The sequence below is a fragment of the Schistocerca americana genome, chromosome 5, assembly GCF_021461395.2.
Source record: "Schistocerca americana isolate TAMUIC-IGC-003095 chromosome 5, iqSchAmer2.1, whole genome shotgun sequence".
Classification (NCBI taxonomy): domain Eukaryota; kingdom Metazoa; phylum Arthropoda; class Insecta; order Orthoptera; family Acrididae; genus Schistocerca; species Schistocerca americana.
The window spans coordinates 659,932,640-659,939,747 of record NC_060123.1 but is presented as its reverse complement, the minus strand read 5'-3'; positions in this window follow the sequence as shown (position 1 = coordinate 659,939,747).

The window sequence follows — 7,108 nt, the reverse complement described above, 5'->3', positions numbered from 1 at the left end:
CATCCCGCTTGCCAACAGCGCATGGCAGCCCCCGATCGCCACCCATCCAAGTGCTGGTCAATCCCGGCAGTGCTCTACTTCGGCGAGCTAACAGGAATCGGTATTACCACTGAGACAAGGCAATTGACGTTACTAGAATGTACAAAAAAATATTATAACATTATTGTTACTATAAATGTAAACACCAAAACAATTATCATGTTACGTAAGTCATAAAACGGTTTGTTACTGGACATATTTTTTCTAAAGAAGGAATTTTCTTGAGTTGTTTCTCATTCTGCTTCAAGTAATTAAAAAACTCAAGGCACCTGTATTTGAAATTTACTTCTGCAAGCAGCAATGCTTTCTGCGTTTAAACTTTCATTTACAATTTTTCTGATGTTAATATTTCTTTCATGCTTGCAAAACCTCTCTCTACAGGTGTGTTAGTACGTGGCAGTGACAATCTAAATTCTACTACCTTAGGAAAATTGCTGAACGATAACTTTTGAGAGGAGAAATACTGAAACATTTCTGCCCATCTCAAATGAACTTCTTATCCCTCATTATTCCACTGAGCAATATTGTGTACAATAGCAAATTGTTTGACGTAAACAAATTCACTGAAAATGGCATTATCGTCGACATTTGTTGATTCACCATATGCATTTCTAATAACTGGCATACATATTTGAACATCACACCATTTTAGGACATTGTTAAGGAATATCCATACAAACTTCATCTCAAATCAGTCAGTCCGGACTATTAAATTGTTCAATACATGAACCATAGAAAACATATGCTACTGTTTGAAAGTCCTCTACTTTCACCTCACTTTGCTGCGTGGAGTGGCCGCGCGGTCGGGGGCGTCGTGTCACGGATTGCGCGGCCCCTCCCGCCGGAGGTTCGGCTCCTCCCTCGGGCATGGGTGTGTGTAGTGTTCTTAGCATAAACATAGGTTAGTGTAAGTTAGTTTAAGTAGTGTATAAGTCTAGGGACCGATTACCCCAGCAGTTTGGTCCCATAGGAATTCACACCATTTGAACATCACCTCACTTTCATCTTCCAATTCTAGGCGCGCAGTCCGGAACCGTGCGACTGCTACGGTCGCAGGTTCGAATCCTGTCTCGGGCATGGATGTGTGTGATGTCCTTAGGTTGGTTAGGTTTAAGTAGTTCTAAGTTCTAGGGGACTGATGACCACAGCTGTTATGTCCCATAGTGCTCAGAGCCATTTGAACCAATCATCTTCCAATTCATGCGTAGCATAGTTTACACCATGTTGGATAAAATTATTCTCCTTTTTCTCAGCCGGCATCTGTGGCCGAGCTGTTCTAGGCGCTTCAGTCCGGAACCGCGCTGCTGCTAGGTCGCAGGTTCGAATCCTGTCTCGGGCATAGATGTGTTTGATGTCTTTAGGCTAGTTAGGTTTAAGTAGTTCTAAGTTTAGACGACTGATGACCTCAATGTTAAGTCCCACAGTGCTTAGAGCCATTTGAACCATTTTCAACCTTTTTCTCAGTCATAGTATCTTTCAACTTGGAAGAGTCATAGCTACTTCAACACCTGTTGTATGCTCATCTCCTACCTGGAGAACTACCTGGTGGAAAGCTGTGGCTTGGTAGTGGAGAAAAACAACGACTTTTGCCAACGGGTTTTCAAAAAAATATTTTATTATCACTGTACATTTCTTCTGACAAAGAAAATAAATACTTCAGGCCTTCAAAAAGTGCAAGAACTCTTCCAAGTGGTGGCATTAACGTTAACTGTATGGTGTTACTATAACCAAACAATTTCCTGTAGTCAATTCAGCAAAGCTGCAAATATCGTTCATTAATACTATTCGCACGGTGGATGTGTGAAAATGACCGTAAATTTTGTGAGCAACAATTGCTACAGCCGGCCGCAGTGGCCGAGCGGTTATAGGCGCTTCAGTTTGGTACCGCGCGACCGCTACGTTTGCAGGTTCGAATCCTGCCTCGGGCATGAGTGTGTGATGTGATGTCCTTAGGTTATTTAGGTTTAAGTAGTTCTAAGTTCTAGGGGCTGATGACCTCAGATGTTAATTCCCATAGTGCTCAGAGCCATTTGAACCAATTGCTACATCAGTAAGTAAACAATCTGTAGCAGTCTTAATTATGTCGTGCATTATATGTGCCCACATCCGATCCCAACGATTTCACGATTCAATACCATTTTTTAGTTTGCGAAAAACTTTCTTGCTGCTTTCTGTGCTGCCTCACCAAATGTAGTATAGGAATTATCACCATAGAACGCGATTATTTTACTATGTAGGTTGTTTACTGCAAGCACATCAGTCAGATAATCGGGAACAATGCCTGCTGTTTCGCTGCGACGTTCATCTAGTTCCAAAAGTCAGACACGGACACCCTATAGCGGTAAAAAATATCAAATGATGACAGGAAAAATCTTTTTCTCGCCGTGATTCGAAGCATCTGTACACTCTGTAACATAACTGACTTCCTGCGATTATTTTGTTAACATTTCACAAGAATGAGTGGCTTCAGTCTTCGTGCGACCGCAAAGGAATGTCTGTTCGAACCAATTTCTTACTAGTTTCGAAGCACAGTCATTTGAGCGAAAACTTTGATTTTCTTCAACCACATGGTAAGCAAATGCAGTTCACGGTCTGTTGGTGTATTTCGCAGGAGAAATGAAATTACATTTCTGGATGAGGCAGCAGAAATTTCTGACTATTTATGTTTATTTGTGTTTAGATGTTGCTCACTGTCGCTCATCCTTCCATGACACACGCAAAACTCGTTACAAATGGTGCAATGGACATCAGAATCGGACTGCGTTTTCTAAAAATGGTTCAAATGGCTCTGAGCACTATGGGACTCAACTGCTGAGGTCATTAGTCCCCTAGAACTTAGAACTAGTTAAACCTAACTAACCTAAGGACATCACAAACATCCATGCCGGAGGCAGGATTCGAACCTGCGACCGTAGCGGTCTTGCGGTTCCAGACTGCAGCGCCTTTAACTGCGTTTTCTACACTCATGCTCATAAATTAAGGATAATTGCAGAATGTGGTGCCACACAACGTGGCACTACACAAAACTGGCGCTAATAGCATAGGCACATAGGGAACACACACGACACAGATCTGTAAGTCCACAGTATTGGTGATAAGTTGAGAAAACCGTCCCGAAACACATGTGCTACAAAACGCCACTGTTTCCTTTGCATGTACCCCGACATCAATATGGGATATGATCACCATGCACACGTACACAGGCCGCACAATGGGTTCGCATACTCTGGATCAGGTGGTCGAACAGCTGCTGGGGTATAGCCTCCCATTCTTGCACCAGTGCCTGTCGGATCTCCTGAAGTGCCCTAGGGGTTCCAAGACGTGCAGCGATACGTCGACCGAGAGCATCCCAGACGTGCTCAATGGGGTTTAGGACTGGAGAACAGGCAGGCCACTCCATTCGCCCTATATCTTCTGTTTCAAGGTACTCCTCCACGATGGCAGCTCGGTGGGCCAGTGCGTTATCATCCATCAGGAGAAAGGTGGGACCCACTGCACCCCTGATAAGGGAGACATACTGGTGCAAAATGACGTCCCGATACACCTGACCTGTTACAGTTCCTCTGTCGAAGACATGCAGGGGTGTACGTGCACCAGTCATAATCTTACCCCACACCATCAAACCACGACCTCCATACAGGTCCCTTTCAAGGACATTCAGGGGTTGGTATCTGGATCCTGGTTCACGCCAGATGAAAACCCCAGTAGAATCACTGTTCAGACTATATCTGGACTCGTCCGTGAACATAACCTGGGACCAGTGTTCCAATGACCATGTACTGTGTTCTTGACAACAGGAGCTCTCCTATGACCAGTGGTCAGTGGAATGCACCTTGCAGGTCTCCGGGCGAATAAACCATGTTGCTCAGTCGTCTGTAGACTGTGTGTCTGGAGACAACTGTACCAGTGGCTGCGATAAGGTCCCGAGCAAGAGTACATGCAGTACTCCGTGGCCGTCTGCGGGCACTGATGGTGAGATATCGGTCTTCCTGTGGTATTGTACGCTGTCTACGTCCCGTACTGTAGCGCCTGGACACGTTTCCTGTCTGCTGGAATCGTTGCCATAATCTTGAGATCACACTTTGTGGCACACGGAGGGCCCGTGCTACGACCTGCTGTGTTTGACCAGCCTCCAGTCGCCCTAGTATTCTACGCCTCATAATGTCATCAATATGTGTTCTACCCCGAGGTGATTTAAACTCGCAAACCGCCCAGCAGAGCATTGTTTCACCATGCATCAGCATTATCCTTAATTTATGAACATGAGTGTATATGAATGTGTATCTACAATATAAAATGAAGTGTAAGTAAAAAAAAAACACTTAGTATTTCTTGATTTATGCATAATTATAGAGTATTTTAAATTAACTTGCGATAAATTGCAAGTGCTATGCCATAGCCTAAGATATTTATTTTTCTTGCAACACATTGAGCACACACCTTCATTTTGGCATCTTGAATCTCTCTCGGAACTGCCGAAACAATGCACATCGCACTCCGGCTGTCACTGAGTCACTGAGAGAATGGAATCAAATTCTCGAAGCCGGCCTTGGTGGGCGAGTGGTTCTAGGCGCTCAGTCCGGAACCGCGCCACTGCTACGGTCGCAGGTTCGAATCCTGCCTTGGGCATGGATGCGTGTGATGTCCTTAGGTTAGTTAGGTTTAAGTAGTTCTAAGTTCTAGGGGACTGATGACCACAGAAGTTAAGTCCCATAGTGCTCAGAGCCATTTGAACCATTAAAAACGTTGTTGTCCCATTCAAAACGGGACGTCTGGTCACTTAAATTTATGGGACATACTCGAGAAGTCAGTTTATCCATAAACTCCTGCAATGGCAACACTTTCGCAATTATGGACGGCCTAGAGACAGCATGGCTCGTTATTTCTGCAGGAGACTTCCGATGAGCTGTTGAGTCCATGCCACGTCGAGTTGCTGTCCCACCCCGGGCAAAATGTGGTCTGACACGAAATTAGGAGGTGTCCCACGACTGTTGTCACTTCACTTATGTATTTTATGTATTAAAAATATATACCCTATGTTCGTCCGAATGTTGATTAAATTATCGTGTAAAAACATGAAGTAAATCTTTTCGAGATTTTTGGTAACACCGTTAAACGACTAGTCTTTATATGGTAGTGTAGATTTAACTGTTACTTGGAAGGGATCTCACCTCAGATACCATATTTGAGAAGTATCACTCTACATCAAAGTTGTTATCCGGTTGGTAGATACTTGCAACATATTCTTCTACGTTCAGTGCCGAAGCGTTGAACTGGTGGACGAGCTGTGGCCGTCGAAGACTAGTTGTCCGCTGGCGCTCGTCATAATTAGAAAGCTGGGCGTCGACTCCGGAAGTAGAGCCGCTGATTGTCTCTCCGGTCGACTCTGTTTCTCGGGACGTGCAGTCCACATAAGTACACCGTGCACCGAATAATACCTAGCAACGGTCTAATTCCGTTTACGTGACAGGCGATGCAAAACAGAGCGGCAAAGTTGCCGCTGTCTGTAGACCAGACCGGAACTACGGCATTACCAGTACATCATCTCACCGCTTAACGCCTGATGAGTAGGTAACCCTAATGACACTGCTGTATCGCGTGGAGCATGTGTGCCCCATTGGATGCAGAAGTTTCAATTCAAGATGATGCTAATGTAGCACTGGTTTTAACATTTCGTACTGTGCCTCACCTTCTACACAAGTGGTACAGTAGAAGACTGTAACGTCTATGAAGGATGTATAAAACGTATAATTGAAGCATCAGCTGTTTTCATTTTAAACCCAAATTCTACACGTTTCGGTCTTGGATCATCTTCAAGGATGAAGGGTTAAAATTGTTTAAGCCACCATATTGCATTAGTCATTACTTGAAATGTGTAGTGCATGCCATGAATGTAAATAAATGACACAGGACTTCTAAAGCAGCAGTACTGCTCTGTATACATTTAGTATTCGGATGTTTGCTTTTAAAGTCCTGTGTCATATATTTACATACATTACACATTTTAAGTAATGACTAATGCAATATCGTGACCTAAATCATTTTAACCCTTCATCAGTGAAGATAGTCCAACGTCGAATCCGGTAGCACAGCTGATGTTTCAAATATACCTTTTATGCATTACTTAACGGCTGTTGTCAGTCATCTTCTAAAAATGTTCTATGAACGATGACTGGCTCGTTCTGTTTTTTATCTCTCTCCTCCGTGATGAGCCAGGCACAGCCGCAGTTAGAGAAGTTTAGGCGCTTACAAAGTTACTTCAGACTGTTTTGTTTCTATTGTGTACTTCTACGTGATTATGTGTGCCGATGCGAATGAAAATGGTACCTTGTGGTATATATTTCATTAAGGGTTTCTAATGACATTCGTCTTAAAATGATTTCATTGGAGCTGCAAAAGCTGCTATGTTGTTTGCCCTGACGGATAGCCGTATCGTGTTATCGTTTGGTGGCACACACTGCGGAGACTTGGAATTGAGTTCAGCACACAGCTACAGTGTGTGGTGATCAGAACTAAACGTCACTATCTCACCTCCCCTGTCCGATCCAACCAGAATTTCTTACTTCACCAGGATTCGAAATTATGGCATCCGAGACGAACGTCGTGGCGTAAGTATGAATTTATGACATACGCTCCTGTTTTATATTTTTTTCATTTTTTCTGAAGCGTCTTCCGGACTGTTTGAGTAACTCTTCTTAATAATGAAACCTCGCTCTGGTAGATGATGGGCTTCTTCGTTAAAAACAAAGAAATAACTTCTTCGTGTAAAAGAGTAATATAAACTCCTTGTTGAAACAAAAATAAATGTATCTCGTCTTTATAGCAAAAAACGTTATTAGGTGGTGGAAAGGTGTTACTGCGGGTTTCTCTGTAAAACAACAAGAAAAACAACCAATAGCAACTCTTCTTGAAAACCCAATTAAAACATTTTGGGAAAAAAACACAATGCGCAAACACTCTTCATGACAGCTACTAAATCTTTTCTTCTTAGAAAAGACATAAAAAAAGAAAACAGAACTAATCTCCTCGAAGAGTAAAAAATTACTTGTATTAGAATCTCAGTCCACTC